Source organism: Typopeltis vanoorti, chromosome 16 (assembly GCF_054136105.1).
Source record: "Typopeltis vanoorti isolate ZY-2024b chromosome 16, IOZ_Tvanoo_1.0, whole genome shotgun sequence".
Classification (NCBI taxonomy): Eukaryota; Metazoa; Arthropoda; class Arachnida; order Uropygi; family Thelyphonidae; genus Typopeltis; species Typopeltis vanoorti.
The window spans coordinates 110,036,300-110,058,416 of NC_143564.1; the positions used below are offsets into that span (position 1 = coordinate 110,036,300).

At 34.3% G+C, this 22,117-nt stretch overlaps 1 protein-coding gene across 2 annotated transcripts in view; it reads left to right on the top strand.

Annotated features, from left to right (window-relative positions):
- Positions 1–22,117, top strand: part of Naa35 (N-alpha-acetyltransferase 35) — a 440,678-nt gene that overhangs the window by 493 nt on the left and 418,068 nt on the right. The gene's annotated exons all lie outside the window — the stretch shown is intronic.

Here is a 22,117-nt window from a genome sequence, read left to right on the forward strand (position 1 = left end):
TTCAATATTATGCAAATGAGTTATTGCGACACTAAGACAGTTGTAAAAATTTGAAGACACACAACTATATAATATGCCATAAATTTAATTCCTTAAACCCATTCGAAATTTAAAAACAGTAGTAAAAAGAAGCTCTCTTAAATTGACACTTCTCTGAAAGTGAAAAATTAACAATATTTATTTTAATTAGAAGATCGTTTTGCCTTAACTTCTGATTTTTAATCAATAGAGCTAATATGCATTTATTTGTTTTGGAAATAAATTAGGATTAAAAATCCTGATTAGGTTTTTTTTTTAGTGTATATTACACATATTCATATATTTGTAATATACACTAAATTACACATATATACACTAAATTACACATATTCTTATATGTGTAATATACACTAAAATTTAGTGTATATTACTAAAAATTTAGTGTATATTTTTAGTGTATATTACACATATTCACATAACTTTGAATGCAATTTATCTGTATAAATTGCATTAATTATGTAAAATTTGTATGAAATAATTAGTACCCACAGTGCTAATTAATATAGGCTAACAGCCTTTACACATATACTGATGTGTGCTTACAGGCACAACATGTGTAAGAATTATTGACTTTACATGGGGTGCAAAGGAGAGCCATTTGATGGGTGGGTTACCCATAGCTATTGAAGGTCTGAGAATAAGTCTCTTATACATGTACTTTTATGCAGCTAAATTTGTTGAGGGTAGGAATAATTCTTCAAAGCAGAGACTAATTCATGAAATTAGTCTTCCTAGGAATAGTTCTTCCAAGCAGAGACTAATTCATGAAATTAGTCTTCCTAATTTTTATTTGTTGCTGTGAAATAATGTTTTTAAATTCACCATGATAAATACATATGGCATGGTTAGCAAGATGTAAGTAGCTGGCTAAAACTAGATGCAGCCCTTGTGCTTTTGCTGCAAGTGTTTTACATGTATACACTTGCAACACTGGAAAGTTCTTAGTTCCACCCTTTCGGAGGTTCCCTGGACATGTGAAATGGTCATGGTCATATCAAACTAACCTGCATGTTGTTTAGCACAGGGTACTTAGTATCCTTGTCAGAAGTATTTGAAACTGGTACTAAGCTCCCATAATTATATCTTAATTATAAGCATTAGCTAAACCTGATTATGTTTATAGGATCTTTAACACAAATTAATTTATGTTTTTAGATAATAAGGATAGTACATTCTTGGTATATCTAATGTGACATATTTGCATTAGGGACTAAGTATTCTTTAGACTAAGGCTTCATTAATAGACTTCTTCTCCCACTGATGAGTCATCAGTAAAGGTCAAAACCAGTCTGGTTAGTGACCCTTCCCATAATGCATACCAGCATGCATGTCTGAAAGTAAGCATACTGTGCATTATGGGATACATAGGGATCTAATATGAAGTCAACAGCCTCTGTGTATAAGTAGCCCAATCATGAAGCTGCCATACTTCTGTTAAACTCATTCATGTTAAATGCACTTTACTTAAAAAGGCAAACTGTTTGACTCACTCATGTCTGTGAGAGAAAAATCCAGTCCCCCCCCCCCTTTCTTAACTGCACACAAACTTAATGTGAATGAATGCCTCTTCCCCTTGTTTTCTCCTCACCTTCCATATAATGAAAAAATTTATCTATCGATTTATTCTGATAATCTACATTCCATAATCCTGATGTCATCTTTGTAACTCGTCTGTGCTGTCTTTCAACAACTTCTTTATCTCTTTGGAACCCAGGAGACCAAATATGTATGCAGTAGTCCAGGTGTGGTTGTATCAAGGCCTCATAACTTGAACTTCCTATCTATCATAACTGCAAGATCTCTAGCCTCATCAATTACTCTAAGCATAATCCCAGCAATATAATATGCCATTGGATGTTTCCTCACCATAAAGCATAACTTTACACTTACTAACATTGAATTGACAGCCATAACATTTGCCCACATTTCCAGCCTATTCAATTTACCCTTTAAATTTTGTGTATCAGTTGCATCTCTGATTGATCTGCCTATATTTGCATTGTCAGCACCCAGTTGAAAATCTATCACAGGCTCTTCCCAGTATTATTAATATATAGATTAAACAACAATGGTCCAAGGACTGATCCCAGGAACACCACTTCTAACCTTAAATCTGTCATATTCACATCCCCCACATACTACTTTTTGATACCTGTCTCTCAGTCACCCACTTATCCAAACCAATAGTTTATGTTTCAATCCTATATTCTCAAATTTATTTGACATCCTGTCATGTAGTATCCTATCAAATGCTTTAACAAAGTTCAACATTATTATTGGGAATCCATTCCACCCTATCCAAATTAGCTGTAACATTATTATAAAATATGAGCAAATTGCTCAGACAAGATCTTCCTTTAATAAACCCATGCTGTTCCTTACAAAGTATAGGTTGTTTGTCCACCTTCCATTTCTGTATACACAAGTTCTTACCAACTTCTCTAAAATCTTCACAATTATTATATCAATACTGACATGTCAATAGAGACATATCAGTCTTTGCATCACCATTGTGCAATGGCATTATCATATGGTCTTTCCATTCCTATAGAATCTTTCCTTAGCTAAGATTCAAATTATACCAACATGTCAAGGGCCAAACCAGTTTGGCTGAAAAAAAAAATAAAAAAAAATCCATATTTTAACTACTGAGTACTTCGTGTACATTACTATTACTGTTATTACATGATACCCCCAAGAACTCATCATGGGAGGGCACAACTCACTATTTTCCCTACTTCGACTACATAGTAGCACTTCTGCTATAAATACACAATGCCATCTACTGCCAGGATGTTTTTTTTGTCTGTAAACCGTTGTTGTCAGACCTAATATTAAAAAGAAAGATATCAGAAAAGTTTAACATTATTAATATTCAAAAATGCATAAGCAGAGCTGATTTTAAATGGTATTGGCACGTAAATAAAATACAGAGGAGAGACTAGCAAAGCAGTGGTGTATTTGAATCAAAATTATTTGAGAAAAGACCCAAAGGAATAATAAGATGTATCAATTGTAGGTGTGCTTTAGAAGCTTAAAACACAAGGGCTGATCAAATTAGACGTCACAAATAATAGATCAGTTTGTAAGAAAATCACTGGAAATTAGTCATGAATTACTAATTGTTCTGTACCATCATAATATGTGATATGACAGAAAATGATAATGACTCAGTGTCACAAGTAGTCATTCTTCTCATATATAAATTCATTTGATATGAGAAAGTATTTGTTTTCATGTCAGTGGTCTATGGAATATAGATGCTTTACAAGCTTCTTGAAAAATCAAGAATAGCTAATTGTGTACAATGATAGTTTTTACATTTGACTGCTCAGCTGTCAGAAATCAAACCTACTGTGTATTTATTTCATTTCATCAATAAAAGAAATTGATTTTAACATTTCTTTTTCTCAGTTTTATTTATTTTTACTGTTTTTTACTTAACTGAAGAGGAGAGGAATTGTAGTAATTTGCCTTGTTTATAGGTTAGTTTTTAAGTTTATAGGATTTAAAAAGAAAGATCTTTGAAAGTAAAACTTTTGTTGACTAGTGTTTAGAAATGCAACTATAGATATTGAGTGTGGACACCAGCAGGAGAACAGTTTCCATGATATTAGCATGCATCTGATGCAAACTAACATATCACAGAGTTGCATAGATGTGCTGTTAGTTCATAGTTGTATTGAATCATGCACACATGCAGTTGCTTGTCATCTTTTTGCTTGTTCCTGATGCTTTCAATTCCATGTATGATGAGAAGATTGCACTTAACTGGCTGTTCAGTGCAATTCTTTATATGCCATTTATATTTTAACAGATTTTTGAATATATTTTAGGTAATTGTTATATGCTGTTATTACCATCTTTCCACAGGGAGGTAATAACAGCCAGCTGGGTGTTATTACCCAGCTGGCTCTAATATCCCAGTCATGGATATGAGCCTCTCTTACTGCAAATCACAGTAGTATTTATTGTAATTCTATCATGTATATCCTCCTTGTGTTGATAAACATCTTTATCATATTCCTGATATGTACCTTCAGGAGTTGTACAACATACTATGACAGTATAAATGTTTAAGTTCATCTTATTATTACTAGCTTTCAACCAACAGTTTTTTCTAAATTGATCTATTATTTGTCAGGTCTACATTACTGTCAGATCTTGCATATTACTTTTCTAGATTACTACAGTTAGTATTACCATAGAAAACTGATTCCTCTGGGTTATTTTCTTGCTATTTTGGCATGAAGCACTTGTTTTCTTAATTGTTCCTCTCATATTCTGCTTAAGTAACATATTTACCTTACATTAGCTGTGCTCACACAGTTTTGAATGCTAACCATTTCAAGTTCCTTTATAGCAAGATTTTGCCAATTAATGCCCTCTCTTCAGTCCCCTAACTTTTCTTATTACTCTCATATCTATGGTCTCTATGGACCTAACTCTTAGATCCATTAGTGTTTTGGCTAATTTCTCCTATTTCATATGTATTCTATTCCCTCAGCCATACGGCTGGTGGGGACAACTATATGCTACCATACTAGGGAAATGATTATGAGCAGGGTGGTTTCCCATTGCCTTCCTTGCCGTACTATATCCTATGACTGTAGCCTGTGTGTTCACGGGGCCGGGTTGCCTGCTTGCAGAATGAAAACCCCCAGATAAACTGATGGAAAAAACCCTGCTGTCCACACCCAAGACCGGCTAACTTGGCTATGGCTGAGGAAGATCCTTAAGCTCCTTACGTCATTGACGGGAATTAAACCTAGGACACTCCTTCCCCAGGCATATGGTTGCAAAGCGCATAGCCATGCCACTAGGCTAACCCCACAGACTATTTCATCGGAGATATTATTATTCATATAAATAAATATTATTAATATATTAATAAATATCTATTTATTAATATACTAATAAATATCATTCATATGAGTATTATTCACCTGTTCCACACTATGTGCCATCTTTGATTATTCTGATATTTATTTTTAAATTTATGTAATCTTTACAAAAAAATAAGAACAACAAAAAATTGTGAATAGCTGAAATATTTTCGGGTGCAGTTGATGTTTTTCCTTGTTCCTGGTTATTTTCATAGTTTTCTCTTTTAATTTCTTATTCTTATGTCAAATTTGTTACACTAATTATTCAGTTTAGCTAGTGTACTGAAGACTAGTAGTTTTTTAGGAGTATAAAATCATCTGCTTAAAGAGAGTTTGACTGTTTCAAATTTTGATATTAGCAGGCAGATAGTGATGCCACATGCATATAGAGGATTAAATATTATAGAAGGTGGATTGTGTGGTGTGGAATGTCTTCTCGTGATGAGTTATGGGAAGCGTAACGTAATAATGATGCAATCCTAATAGATTATGGTTAACAGCGACAATAACCTGCATTTTTCTCTTACATAAATTTTAATAACTAAAAATATACAAATAATGGAAAGTTCAAGTATTAAAGATTTATTCTTAATGCAGTTTTTAATTATCCCACTTTGATATGGCCACCATCAATGTAGATACATCTTTCAAGCCAATTCGAGAATTGGCTTGAAAGATGTATCGACATTTGTTGCAATGTATTCATGGAGTTCTCAAACTCCATGAATACATTGCATTATCGATTAACAAATATTGCTCAAATTGTGTTTGTTATTCTGACCTCAGTTCATCCAAAGAACAAGGTTTTGATGAGTAGGCGAATGTTTTGATATTGCCCCACAAAAAAAAATAAAATAAAATAAAATAAAATAAATCTATCAGGTGAACACTGTAGCCAAGCATTCAATCTACCTCTACCAATCCATTTCTTCAAGAAGATGATATTTAAAAACTACTGCATATTCATTGCATAATTATGGTGCTTTATCTTGTTGCAGGATGATGTTATCTGAAGGATTTAATCTCTGCAGTGAGGGGTGAAGAAATTCTGCAACATGCCTTTCTCTATTAACTGGTCTCCCAGTTTGTGGTTTGTCATTAATTGATCCAGTTTTTCTTTAAAAATTTTCACCAACCTACTTATTGACTTCTTATGGGAGTACATCTTTTTTATTTTTATAATTAATAATGAACTTTCTTCTCACAGCTGTTATTGATTTAAATTTTGTGAGCCAAAGCATGCTTTTAACTTTAATTGTTGCCATTTGGGGTCATTCAGTATCTGCAAATAAAAGAGAAACTGAAAAAAAATATATAAATACAGAAAAGAAAAATCAGGTTTACATTGATGAAATTGTGTAAAAATTTTTAAGAGTTGAACTTTCATATAATTTTTACTAAATAGTTCCGTTATTTGAATATCTTTAGTTATTAAAATTTAAAACTGGCACAGGACTTCATGACCAATCTGTATGTCAGACCATCTTCCTGTGCATTTTTCAATTCTGAGTGGTAACTTATAACTTAAATATAGTCTGTATATTCCTCTGTGAAACGTAAAGCTCTTCAAACCCTATAATTATAGTTTTGCATAGCTTTTCCCTTGGCCATCCCTTATCATATGCATTTTCCAGATGAGAGGCAAACTATAGACTGAAAAATACTATTATTATTTAATAAAAAGTGAAAGTTTGAAATCAAGACCCAAACTTTAGAAAGACAATTTGAAAATCTGAAGAAAATTGATTGAGTTAGCTAGAAAAGCTTAAGGTGAAGTTGTTTTCAAGGATAATAAGAAAATCAGAACTTCATGGTCCTTAAAAACATAAACTTGTATTTAAAGTTTCTCACAAGTAAATCAACAGATTCTCTTTGATAATACACCAAGGAATATAACAGGAAAGATATATGTAAAAGTAGCTTAATAAAAGTCACAGAATACTGAAAAAAATACAGAAAATAAATAAATAAATACCTTCAAGACAGACAATGTGTGGGAGACTGTTGAGAAAGCTTAGAAATGGAAAAAGAGTAGAGCAAAATGAATCAAATAAAAATGACTTAAAACTGGCGCTGATGTAGATGATTGGTAGTAGAGGTTCGGTGTAGAGATGGGAAGATGTACAATGGGTGTCCTCCCGGATGAGTCTTCAGACTCCTTGGAGGTGTCACGAATAATAATAATAATAATAATAACTGAAGATAGGGATGTTTTGAACATCTGGGATAATAATTTTGAAGAATTATTAAATGAAATATGGTGGTAAAACAGTATTAGAAAATATCCTGAAATAAACCTTGTTACATGCCCATGATTTCTAGTCCTGTTTTTCTCCAAATGTGGGGAGAAACAAGCAGAGTTATGCAGGGAAAGTTGGTTTAGATAAGTGAATGGCACAGACAGCTATCAGAAAGTTCTATATGGGAAGGGAGGTGAATCTGCCAGATATAAGGTAACCAGTGGTGTGTATGTGTGTGCCCCAGGCATTATTCCTTGATAGTTTAATCTATATATTAATGATATTAGGAAGGGCCTAACATGAGATCTCCAATTTTTTGCTGATGATGCATCTCTGATTTCCCTGCCTATCTTTGCATCATCAGCAAACAATTGGAGATCTCCACAGTTCTTATATGGAAGTTCTTATATTACTTCCAACCAATTCAAATTACCCCTTAAATGATACACAGCATTTAAGGGGTAATTTGAATTGGTTGGAAGTGTGGACAAATGATAATGGCTATCTGTTCAATGTTAGTAAGTGTAAAGTTATGTACTTTGGCATAATGAGACATCCAGTTGCATATTGTATTGGTGGGATTATGCTTGGGTTAACTAACGAGACTATAGAACTTGGAGTTATGATAGATAGGAAGTTGAAGTTCAAAGGTCACATAGCAAAACTATAAATATAACTCGGACTATAATTGTGATGTTGAAACAGACATTTGACATGTAAACATATGGAAGTCATTTTACTTCCATATAAGATCTTGATATGACCACACCTGGACTACTACATTTAGATTTGGTCTCCTGGATTCCAAAGGGATAAATAACTGTGGAAAGTCTGAAAAGAAGAGTTACAAAGATGATATCAGGATTATGGAATGTCGATTGTGAGAATGAATTGAAAGTATGTGGACTTCACACACTGATAAATATCTATAAACTTCTGAGATGGAGTTATATGATAACAGTTGATGCAATTTTTCATTATATCGAAAGTGGATGAGGATAAGGATGCATCTGTTCAAGTTAAGCTAAGAAAGGAGTAAGCTAGATTTTTCTTTCAGAACCATGAGTGAGTGGAACAGTTTGTCTGTTGAAGTAGTGAGTTCTTCTTCTTCCTTTCCAGGCTTGTAGGCAAGTGGCCTGTTCCAGACTCAATTCCATCTTTTTAAGGGTCTTCCTCTGCATTGAGTACCTTTTGGATGGTAATTTAGAATTTGTTTAGGTATTCTGCTTCTATTCATTCTTAGATGTGTTCTTTCCATTTTTCTCTATAGGAAATAACTGTTTCATTTAGGGAGGTTGTAATTCCAAGTTTTTTTCTGATTTCGCTGCTTTTCATTTTGTCCATTATTGTGACACCTTCAGTTTTGCATAGAAATTTCATTTCAGATGATTCAATTCTTCTTTCTTCTGCTTTTTTTTTTTTTATTGTCCATATCTCACTGCCATAAAGTAAGGTTGGTTTAGCTACTGTATTGTAGATTCTTATTTGTGTGCGTTTTTTGTACATAATTGGATTTAAAAATTTTATTTATAATGCCTGTTACTTTTAAAAAGTTTGATATCTTTGGTTCTATATCAGCTTCATTTTCATATGACATTGTGCAACTTAAATATTTGAATGTATTTACTTGCTCTATTATTTTGTTGTTTATTACTATTTTGCTTCTTATTGGATTAGCACCTTTGAAGGCCACGACTTTTGTTTTGTCTGTTGATATTTCCATACCATATGTTTTTATCAGATTATTTAGACTGCATAATGATTTTTGTAGTTTTCTTCTATTGCTTCTGCCTGGTATCTCCAACTCTGGGCCTGGCTACCACTGAAGAGACCTCAATAAAGGTCGAAACTAGTCTGGGTAGTGGCCAATCCCTTAATGCATAACAGTATACATATCCACAAGGAGATGTGTTTTGCATTATGGGAGATACTGGGATAGGAGTGTTGGTAGCTTGCCCCACCTTTGCTACGAGTCGCCTTGGTGTTGTACTACTTACCCAAGTAAGATAGTACAACACTATATTCAGTCCTGAAGATATTTTCAGGTGCAAACTTTGTTTGCTCTCACTGGGATAAAGGATTAAACTAAATTTATTATAGTCTAACCTAGTGAAAAATAAACTTTCAACATCTGTCTAACAGATTACTGGAATCCTGTATCAATTATGGAATGAAAATTGACATCAGAAAAACAAAGGTGATGAAAATTGCAAGGAAAGAGGCAAATATGGATATCAGAATAAATGGAGAAAAATTGAATCAAGTAAAGACATTTAAATATCTAGGAAATGTTATTAGCAGTGATGGAAGACGTAAAAGTGACATAAAAGCAAGAATAGCGATGCGAAGAGATGCCTTTAATAGAAAATGGACTTTATTCAGAAGTAAAATGGATAGAAACCTAAAGAAAAGAAGACTTTAGGTTTCTATCCATTTAGGTAGAATAAAATATTATGTGTGGAGTGTTGCCCTCTATGCATCTGAAACTTGGACATTGAAGAAAGAAGAAATTAAGATTTTGGAAAGCTTTGAGATGTGGATTTGGAGAAGGATGGAAAAAATCAAATGGACAGATAAAATAACTAATGAAGAGGTCTTAAAGTAGAAGAAGAAAGAAGTCTGTTAAGGAGGATAAAAAGAAGCAAGGGAAACTGGATCAGACATATTCTGAGAGGGAATGGAATCACCAGAGATGTCATTGAAGGAAAAATAGACGGAAAAAGACCCAGAGGAAGAGTAAGGAAAACAATGCTAGATGACATGCTCAATGGAGACAGGTACACAACCTTGAAAGAGAAGGCTCAGGACAGAAGAGAGTGGAAGGAAAGTTTCTGCTACTAAAAGAAGAACCTGCTCAATTGCAGAATACTAAAGAAGAAAGAAGATATATAGATGTAATTTTCAGTTTCGTCTGTTCCTCTCTGGGTTTTTTTAGATTCTGTAATTACTGCTATTTTTACATTTCTTTCTTCTAGTGCTTGGTCCAGTTCTATGATTTTATGGTGGATACTTCTCACATTCCAGGTGGCTATATTCCAATAGGTGTATTTCTGCTTTTTTTTTGTTTTCGATAATTTTCTTCTCAAATCCCTATTCCAAGCTGGTTCGTTACCAAAAAAGTCTGTCTGTTTACTATCTTCACGAGTCTTTTTTAGTGGGTTAAAATTTTGACTGAGAGGGTTATTGGCCATCTGCAGTCTAGCTTGGTGATGGGGCTGTCATCTTGAGGCCTTCAAGCTTGCCTTAAAGTGGTAGGAGGGAATTTTAAAGAGAAGACATAGAGATAGAGTAAAGATAGAAATAGAATGACCCATAGCCCTCGATTACTCTAATAGTATTAGGGTCATGAGTTACAAGAGTTGGGTGAGGAATGCCATATGGGAAAGATCAAAGAGCAAGGGGGGGCCTACCTCAAAGACGAGGAAAGAGAGAGAGAGAATAGACCCAGCTAGGGGACCATGGGAAAGCCACTTCCCTTGCTATCAAGTTGATTGCCCACTGTGGCCCTGTTGGTCCACGAGTCCTTATTCAGCATATTCGGACCACCCCGTCATATCTGGTGGACTCCCCTATCCGCTACCCAGGGGACGCGCTGTCTAGAGGTTACAGGGTCTTCCGAGAGAAAAGTAGTGAGTTCATCTAGTGTAAATGAGTTTAAGAGAAGGTATAACACCTGGTGTGAGTGATATATAGCATCCCTCAATGAGTTCTTGACTTCTTGGAGTTTATTAATAATTATAATTTCTATTGCATAGTTTTTTTAGCCTCTTCTCAAGTATGCCAAGAAACTAACTCCTTTCCCTGCATATCCCTCTGCTATTCTTTCATTTAATCCCAAACCAAAAATGAAACATACAGATTATCACCACGGTGACACTGCAACTGAAATATATATATATATATATATATATGTGTATTCTTGATCTCTACTCGGTTGTAATGATACATTTTAAAGAATAAATTTTAAATGACTTTAAACCTGCTTTTGACAGAAACCCAAATTATATCTATATTATCCATAGTCCACCATTAATGTTCCAAATACATATTTCGTGATTCCTTTTGCTACAAGGATGGCACCTGTTCCCATTGTGAAATCTGACATTCCTAGCCAGAGACTGCCTACTTCAGAATCCCCTACTTTTGACCTCTGACTAAAGCTTTTCTTGTCCCATTTAGCAACATCCATCTGCTGTTTTAACAATCTCTAAAATCTGAAACCACTCTAACCTTTTTTACCTTTCTGTCCATGAAGCTCAATCTTCTGCGATCCAGCTATCCACATAGTGAAGTTATCTTCCTGACCTCAACATCCGTAACTCCATTTCAGACAAATTATGGAGACTACAACCATGTTAGAAATAATTATTTTAATTTCCCGATGTTTCGACCTTCATATTAAGGTCATCATCTGGAGTATATATACACAGACAAGCTATATCGCATTTCACATAGTATGCTAAAGAGACATTGATTTGATCAACAGTTATTCTACTGGCCTGAATGCTGATTGCCATGTAACACTAAAGGAAAGGATCCATAACTCCAGCTGGCCTTCTTTTTCCTGCGCCACTGAACAAGCTGAACAGGATGCATAAATTTTTGCTGAGATAATGGCCTACCACATATCATACATCTGCATTCCCAAATTTCTGATAATCCTCTCCTGATACCCATGTATCAGGAGAGGATTATCTTTTTTAACTAGTTCTTGATACAAAAGATATATTTCGGTGATTACACCACATTTTTTTATTATTCAGTTATATAAAATGACTGAAATAATAGTTCCCGACAAGTTTCATAAATCGTAGGATTTACATCTTCAGGAGGTAAATAGTATAACTTAAAGTTTAAACAAGAGAATTAATAAATACAAATCATAACCATCTGGCTATTCATAAAACTCAAATAACAGAATGCAGATATATAACGTTATTGACGTTGAACAATACTGGACGATGTCACGTGTTCTTGTTCTCGTTCATACAGTCCGAGCTCAGATTGAGGTAGATTTTTTATTAGAGCTGACCACACTTGATGGAGAATTAAACCTTGATTTTTATTGCATTGGGTTGGGTTTTTTAGGATATTAGCAGCTTCTTTAAATTTTCTTGATAATCCTGCAAAAGTCACCTCTCCTCTTGGTAACTGATATCACAATCTTGTGTAAACCTCTTCTGATAACAGAGCCACCTCCAGATACTCCCAACTTTTGTGTTCTTTGGCATTACAGAGGTCGAAGTCTTTGGGAACTTCTACTCTTCCTTTCCATAATATGACTATTACTTTTGACTGCACTTTTGACCCAAACACTAAACTAGCATTAAAGCTCTCATGCCCCATTCTACCCATATGCTTCTATCATGTTTCCTTCTCTTTTTTGCTATAAGCTAGTTTTTGAAGCCCACAGATCTTCAATCTATTTCCATAGGGAGAATAAACTTGCTACAATTCTTGTCACCTGCTTCTGCATCCTCTCCAACACTTCTTGAGAGCAACATGTTCACACAAAAAAATTACTCATATAAGCATACATATAAATTAAAACAAACCAGTATGGATGGTGGCCAATAGCAGATGTGGCTTTGTTAAAGCTTTATAAAGGGGAACAGTAACTTTATATCCCTGCTTGTTGTATTCTTCAACAACCATATAATTTGATGTGCTGTTTTTGCTGCCTTTGCAATATGTTCTCCAAACTCCCTGCAATCACCCCAAATCTCTGTCTTCATCAGTTTTCTGCAGTTCAGTTCCATCAATATAATGCATAGCTTGTGGGCTCTTCTTTGCAAAATGCATCTCCTTACATTTGGCTCATTAAACTGGCAGCCATTAGCTTGGCCCATACTGCTGGTTTTTTTAAGTCATCCCGCAGGATTTATATATCACCGTCATTTATTGTTGCTCTTCCCAGTTTTGCATCATCAGCAAAAAACTGAATATTTCCCATCAAAATATTTTCTATATCTTTGATTACAAATTAAATAGTAGAGTACTGAATACTGATCCCTTTGTATACCACCTGCCTTCGGACTCATCTCCTCCATAAATCACTCTTTGATCTCTGTCCATCAGCCACCCTCTAATCAAAATCACCACATTGATATCTATCTCCATTTGCTTCAATTTCTGCAACAGAGTTCTGTGTGGAATCCTGTCAAATGCCTTTGCAAAGTCCAGCAGTATCATTGGGTAGCATATCCATTTCCTTATTCAAGTTAGAGTATTTAGTTAGAGAATCCTGGGGACTTGAGCGGGATGTTTAGGAGTTCAGTATCATCATAAAGGAAACAGTTGAGTTTGACATATCCAATTCTAATATCAGTTTGATATCTGCGATTCTAATAACCCAAAAATTTCCACATTTGTCTTTCCTTCAGCATGTTAGACTCAGTGGCCAAATAGCTCTGTTTCATATAACCCAATTAATATCTGGTTATAGCAGTCTAAATAGTCTACTATGTCTGTCAAACCATGTGTTCTGTAACCTGTTTGTCTTTTTGTAGGATGAAACACCCAAGTGTCTGGAAGGAAAACCATGCTGTCATCATCATATTAGACTTTCTGACTGTTGAACAGCTTCTACAAAGACTGACATCCTAAATGGACTCAAACCCAGGTCTTTCTATCTAAAGAACATTGTTAATACTGACTGAGTTATGGAGTTCTCAGAACTCCATAACTTGCTCTCAGAACATTTTAAAAAATGAAAATTGAGATATGATAAACCACGAATGGTTATGTATTCCATCATGATAATTGTGCAATAGAGAAATTATAGTAAGACAAATAGACTCATGTTAAATGTTTAGTGGAGTGAAAACAATACTTCCAGTATTTTGCTTCTTTCACAGAGACATCTGCAGTGGTACAGTATAATTATAAAATGCTGAGATATAAATCTGCACTTACTTCATATCCCTACTTGAAATTGGGATATCTCTTATCCATTCTGCTGAGTACACTCTTTTTTCTCTTATTTTTTGACATATATAGGATTCCTTGTTCTTGCATATTGGCCTATTGTGGATACACTGCAAGATTATTATTATTTATGGCATCTCCACGGAGTCCAGAGACTCATTGCTGGAGACCATCACACACACAAATCCTATCACGCCTCTCCTAGAATCCATTCATAGTTAGGGAACCGATTCTGGCAGTCCATTCCACTCACTCACCACTCTCCATGTAAAAAAATCTGGTCTGCACATCGTTACTTACCACACTCTAGTGCAACTTCCACAGATGGCCCCTAGTTCTCTGATTATTTGTCATATATTGAAATATTTTACATGTATCAATTTTATAAAACCCCTTTAATATCTTAAAAGTTTTTATCATGTCTCCCCCCCCCTCCCTTTTCTGCCTATCAACTAAACTTTGTAACCCACAAACCTTCAGCCTATCCTCATAGGGAGTATTCCAAAGACCTGTCACAATCTTGGTCACTCGTCTTTGAATTTTTTTGACAATTAGCCAACATCTGCTTTGAAGAACATAAAAAATACACATACAGTTATATCTATGGACAGTCAGGTTTGGCAGGCCATGCCTTGGCACTACTTGCAGAATCAAATGGGAAAAAACCATTATGCTTCATCACATCACAGAAAGTTCAAATGCGAGTTTTTTTTTTTACAACCTGCAGCTGCCATTTAAAACCATCCTAATTTAAATAAATATGGTTGTGTTAAACTCTCCAAAATATATAGAAAACAGTAATTCATAGCCATCTAGAGTTACATCCTGAGCTTCCTACTAGTGTCCATTGAGAGTGCTTTTCCTGCTAGAACCCTAGATTGTAGTCTATTCATTTCCACTTTACATTGTATTGCTTGTCTGTTTCTTGCAATTTTTATTATATTACTATTATAATCTACAATTTATTAAATATTGATCTACATTAAATATTCATTAAATTACATTAAATTAAATTTTTAAATATTGATTAAATATTTATTAAATATTATATCTCTGAAGATCTCTTTCTGACAGAACACAATTTTGGAAGCATCAAATTGTTTAATTTATTCCTTGTGCTGTTTTCATTCCATTACTCTGAGTTCTTTCCTGCACTTAAATCCTAAACACATACGGTTTTGACAAGCTGAGTCCCTGAAAGATGGCTGGTTGAATAAATATAAACAACAAAAAAAAAAGCACTTCAGATCACTATCAAACTTTTTGTGTAACAGCATAAACTCCTGTAAGGATATCATTCCTCCATATCATATTCTAGTAGTCTAAAAGATTACTCCCAAATACTATTCTTCTACGCGTAAATAGAAGAATCTTGATCTACAGCAAACAATGTTTGCGTGTGAAGTATCTTCACAACTGGGTGACTTGTATATAGAGGCTAATGACTTCACATTAATTGGTTTAGTATCCAATAATGCAAAGCACACACACCCTTTCATATGTGTATAATGCTATGCATTTTAGGAAGGAGCCACTACTCTGACTGGTTTCAACCTTTATTGAGGTCTCATCAGTGGGAACCAGACCCAGAAGAGATATCAGGGTTGTGCAGAAGTCATATATTCTCATATGCAAGTAGTCAAAAGGTCTCACACCTCATTATTAAAATACTCTAGATTAAAGATAGATATTGAAAGTTTTTTCACTTGGTTATACTATAAATTAAAGATGCCAAGGCTCCCACTGATGAGACAGTTCCAGCCTAGCCTAACAGACCCTTTCAGATGTGTATAATCTGTAGCATTATACACATTCCTTGTTAGAACAAGGGTTGGAATATTTGCTGGAGATAAGTATAATTTTATCCCTTAGTTCAGTGGTGGTCAACTTTTTTTACTATACGAGCTACTTTTCTATAAAAAGTTATTCGGCGATCTACTCTTTTATATATAAGTTATTCGGCGATCTAATCTCTTATATAGATCACGTTCCCCCAACCTGATATCTGATTATGCACAAATAAACAACTAAAAATAAAAGACTAAAAAAAAATACACAATTAAAAACTTTATTTGTGTATTTAAAAATTTATTTATCACTTTTAATTATTTTAATACAACAAAAAAAAAAACAAATATATTGGAATAAAATATTTATTTCTCTATTTTGGAAAACCAAAGTTAGAAAAAACAACAGCTTGATTATAAACTCACAAGTTACAGGAAATGCTGATTGATTAAAAAAAAAAAAAAAGTTAATGTGAAATTTGGCATTGTTTGGACCTCGCAATATTTTCATAGTCAAGTTGATATGAAGAAGTGGCCAATTGCAGACAATCATCCAAATGATCATTTGTAATTTGGTTTCTTAATTGATTTTTTATGACTGTAATATTTGAAAAAGCGTATTCTGACAAGTATGTCGATCCGAAACACAACAGAATTTTTCGCGCAATATCAGTTAATATTGGGAATTTTTCATGTGCGTACTTCCAAATCATTCATTATTTATTGATTCTAAATGTAAACTATTCTGAATGTTTATTATCTCAAGTTCTACTTCATCTTGGTTTATATCAAAGCCCACTAATTTTATTTGAAATTTCTGTGATGTTCAAGTTTTCTTGAAATGAATTATTGATAAAAGATACAATCATTTCAGTTTTATTAAAATCTTTAAATCTTGAATTTATTTCTTCCTGAACTAATCCTATTTCACGAATAAATTCTTTTAAATCATAGCGAAGCATTTCTTGATTTTGTTCAAAAAATTTTAATAAACATGGAAGATGTCTAAATTCGCAGTCATTCATATTTTTCTTTAATAAAAGAAAGTATTGTTGGAAAGTTTTTATTGAACTTAACATGTCAAGTAAATTTTTATCTCTACCTTGTAACTCTAAACTTAAATTGCTTAATTTTGTACAGAAATCTACTAAAATGATAAGTGTAACAACCATCTTTTATCACTCAATTGTGGATAAATATCTCCTTTTTCATCAAGAAAATTTTTTATATCGTTAATTAATACAAGAAATCTTTCTAAAAATTGACTTCTGCTGAGCCAGCGAACATTATTGTACAACAGAAGTTCCCTATCATCATCTGCCTGTAATTTAAATAACCGCCATTGCAGGACTTTTCCTCGAACAGAATTTACAATTTTAAATGTAATATCCAAAACATCTTTTGTGTTTAATCTTTTACTACACAGTACTTGTTGGTGAATAATACAGTGGTACGTTAAAAAATCTGGATATTTGTTATCGTTTTTACATAATGAAATGAAGCCTGATTTATTACCTATCATTGCAGGAGCACTATCAGTAGTAATAGACACAAGTTTAAAAAGTGGAAGTTTGTGTTGTTTCACAAATTCATCAAATGCCGAAAAAATGTTTTCTCCCCCTATCCTTCCCAATAATGGTATAGTTTTCAAAAGTTCTTCTTTACTTGAATAATCTTGAAATACCATGTGAATAAATACCATTAACTGAGCAATATCAGTGAAGTCATTTAATTCATCAAATTGTAATGAAAACGCAACACACTGGTGAATGTGTGACATTAACCTGGCCTGGAAACTTTTCTCCAGCAATTGAAACTCTTCCTTTCGGCAATTTGATACCGTGTTTGTGACCTAGAAGTAGTCTCCCTTTAGCGACGTCTCGAACCAAGAAGCTTCTTTCTGGAAGCGGGAAACTCCTCTCTCTAGCAACGTGGATCCTGGCAGTCTCTCTGACGTCAACTCTGGACCAGGCGGCCTCCTCTCTGACAGTAATTCTGGAACCGGGATCCCTTCTGCTTACTTCAGTCCCTTTTTATCAGGCCTCCTCTGAGACCTTGCATGAAGTTTTGCGACCCCCAAAGAATCGGTATGTGTCTTTCATCTTAAGTTTCAAGTTTGGCATGCCTTTGGTTCTCCTCCGCTTTCTTTTGATTGTAAGTTGCCGGCCATTGGAAAGTTGTTTGAACTCTTTCTGACTGACTTCGGAGATGTTTACTCTTAGAGCCTGCAAGCCTTTCTCATACATACAAGTTTCGATAACAATCTTTCTAATGCCGCCATGTACAGCTTCAGCGACAAAAACATTGCCTTTGTTTTTAACACTCTAACATATTCTTATTAAAGCAGTAATTACAGTTAGCTTCAAAAGAGTTATTTACAGAAACATCTAATACAAACTATACCGAGACAAACAAAGTTTATTTTTTTACAATATTCATGTGGGACTTAACCTAAGTAAAAAATCGATGTAATGTGCTGTGGAATATTTAATATTTAAGCTACCATCGAGTTTTTACACTTTGCTTTAATCGTATTCACTCAACTCGCTGTTTGACTTCCACTGATCCAAATTAATTCATTTACCCGGACCTATAAGAAAATTACTGATTTGACAATTTTAACGAAAAATAAATAAACAATAGCAATAATAAACAAAAGTGTATTCCTCCTTACTTTTAATTAAGTAAGGAGGAATACACAAGAGTTCGACCAAAAATCGCTCCGTGATTGATGGGTTGAACACCCCTGCCTTAGTTCATCAAGGTTTGAAGGTGGGTCATGGTGGAATACCCATTTCTGTAACATACCCCAAATGAAGACATCAAGCAATGTGAGATCAGGAGAATGCGAAGGGTATGATAATTCTGTTAACCTCGAAATGAGCCTCCCAGGGAAGTGTTCTGATAAATAGCTCTAGAACCACATGATGTGTGACAGGTTTGTTCCATCCTGTTGGAATACCTGTGCATGAAATGGAATGTTTTTTTATGACACATCCTATGCAAATCTTGGATGAACAAAACCAACACATTCTTGATATAGCATTCACTATATTGAGAAATTCAGAGTTACACCATCCTCTTCAATGAAGTAGGACCCAGTTATGCTATGGCCAGAAACTTCACACCATGTGGTGACCTTCTCAATGTGAAGAGATTTCTCTTGGACAAATTCGTGTCTTTAGAAACCAAGAAACACATGTTCATCATCATCTGTTTACATAACCTCTTAAATGGAAATATGCTTTGTCCAAATACCAAACATTATAGAAGAAGGACGGATCTTCATACACATTGGCCAGCATGTGTGCACAGTATTCCACAAACATGTCATAGACTTTGACCATTTGCTATACCAACTCCGTATGAATGAAAATAATGCTCAACAATGTCTTTTCTTTCAGCGGCAACACAATTGCTACAACTAAATGCAATGCCATAGCAATGGTGCTCTACACTTGCTCTTCTGTTAATGTGCATACAGTCAAATGGCATATCTCATAGCACATGTACTGAAGGGTGTTGAAGTTCAGTACTTTTTTTTTTTTTTTTTTTTTTTTTTTTGCACCATACAATATGACCAAGTAAAAAAACTTTTGCCATGATGTTAAATGCATTAAACAACAAATCAGGTCTTGTTGATTAATTATATCTTACAGTCTTATGTTCATGTGGATTGGTGGAAGCTGCTCACTTCACTGCATGAAATTCTAGCTTGAATTACACTTCCAGTAGTAGAGGCATCAAACACATTCATGCTAGGCTGGAACTGTCTCATATCATACTTGTTTGCAAGATGCAACATTAGAATTTGGCTTGTGCTTTTTGTTTGAATATCTGGCAGGCATGCCACACATTGTGGCATGTATACATAAAGAAAGGCTTATGTTGCTTATTATTCATAATGAAGCTTAATTGTATAATCAACACCAAGAGGAAAAAAATACATTTATTAAACTCACTAATATTCTGGTTTTCTACCCAGCATCATCAGAACACCAGGTGCTGGCCTGGTCGGCCGAGCGGTTAGTGTATCTGCTCGCCAGCCAAAAGGCTGCTGGTTCGAATCACGCCGTGGGCATGGATGTTTGTGATTGTCTGTGGAAATACTAGTGGTGGTGGCAGGTGTTAGATGGTGTTGGTGTGGTTAGTTGTAGTTGGTGGAGATAGAGAGAGATGTAGAGTAGGTGTCCTCCCTCGATGAGTCTTTGGACTCCCTGGAGGTGTCGCATAATAATAATAACAACACAATGATAACTGTGATAGGCACACAGCTCTAAACTAAGTAATTGTAGAAACAATTTAAATTGTAACTGACACCTGATGTAGTTATCTGACATTGGTTAGATAACTACAAAGTTAATTCACAGAAGTCTGGCTATTAGGTCTTAAAATAATAGTCTCACAGATCTTTGGTAAATTAATGCAACCATACCTGTTGAAGTTGGAAGAGTGCTTCATAGCTGATGCTGATAAGAATAACCTCTCAGACTTGTAACGACTTATTAAGGTCAAGGGTCTCTGTCAAATGTACATTAGTGACAAGTGAGGTGATATCGAAAATGACAATGATGTCAGAAAATTTAACTCTGTCAGAGTTAAATTTTATATTAATGTTTTGAAGTGCATAGAATTTTTAATAGATGAGGAAGAGTTGCCTGTAAAGGAGGAAAGTGATTTCGATAAATGTTTAGCCAGTTTATAGGTGGGGCTGTGTGCTATATACTATTGGACAAAGAGGGCATCGGGTTTGTGAATTTTAGGGATTCCATATATCTAGGGCGGTTTGACATGATGAAGTTTAAGTTTTTGGTAATTTCTTTAGGCGAGGATGTAACTTTCTTTTAATATTTGTACACTTTTTTTCTTTTGGGATTTTGTAGGATCCCAATCTATGAGCATATAAATGGATGTCATCATATTGGTCATCTAATAATATGTGATCAAGTGATTCATCTGGGCTTGCCATGAATTATGTAAGTTATTAGAAATTAAGGAAATGGATAAATTCAGTAAAATAATTTTAATCATAGAATTTTCACCTGTGTATCTAGTCATCTTCAGGACTACTAAAAAAAACTGAACAGCATAATATGTAATTAGCAGAATGATTGTAAAAGGTGCCACAATAGCTTTAGCAAGGTAACAAATGGTCAACTAATTCCTTATTTAAAAAAAAAAAAATCTGGACTTCATATTTATCATAAAGAGAAGGACCTCTTAAAGGTTATAGCTTAGGGGCCATAACAATCTTAAATGTGGCCCTGTCCACAGGGCTCTGTGCTTGGTAGAGATGGCCTATTCAGTAAGGCCACATTGTTCGTTCATGTTTGAGATACCTGATATCATATTTGGTTTTTCTCAACAAAGGTAGATCTTTTAGATTGTCCAAAATAAGATAGCCCACAAGAGCAAGGGATTTGGTAGAATCCACCTGAAAAAAATTAAGTGTAGCAAGCAGCTTGTCTTTTGGCAAAGAGAGAAAGGTACAGATTTTTCTGACAAAATTCAATCCCACATAGATGATAAGATGTTTAAAAATTTTCACTGTATTTCTTTTGGATATGATATTATTTTCTAGATAATTATAATCTAGAATTTTCTAGATCAGAAGATGAAACATTCCAAATTGCAATGGTATCTTTGATATATTAGTATCAAAACTATAGAATAAATACAGTTCATACCAGATACAGTTCACTTTAAAAAAAGAAAACTAATTAGCCTTTTTTTGTATCTGCTGATTCATCATCAACTTGATAGCAATCTTCACGTTGTGTTTTGGGAGAAAACTCACATCATTATATTCATGCAAAGTGACACCATCATGTTAGTCAAAGAATTAGGAATATTAAGGCTATAATATATCATGTCATATTAAGACTATAATATATCAAGGAGAGAGTGCTGTATGGAGACTCATTAGTACGAGGTGTGTTAGTAGAGGATTTGACAAAATCGTACCAACCTGGTGCGACCATAAAGGATGTAACTGAGTCTATTAGAGAGCAAAAGGAAAGGGTGAAAGAAATGATTGTTGTGGCAGGTACGAATGATTTGAAAGGAGATAAAATGGAAATGATAGAGGACTTGAATGAATTGTTTGTGGTAGCAAAAGAAAAGAGTGAGAGAGTTAGGATGATTAGTCTTTTGCTGCGGTATGACAGTGAAGTGTTTAAGAGGAGGGCCAAAATTGCAAATGACTTTATGCGTGGGTTATGTATGATGAGTGGTGTGG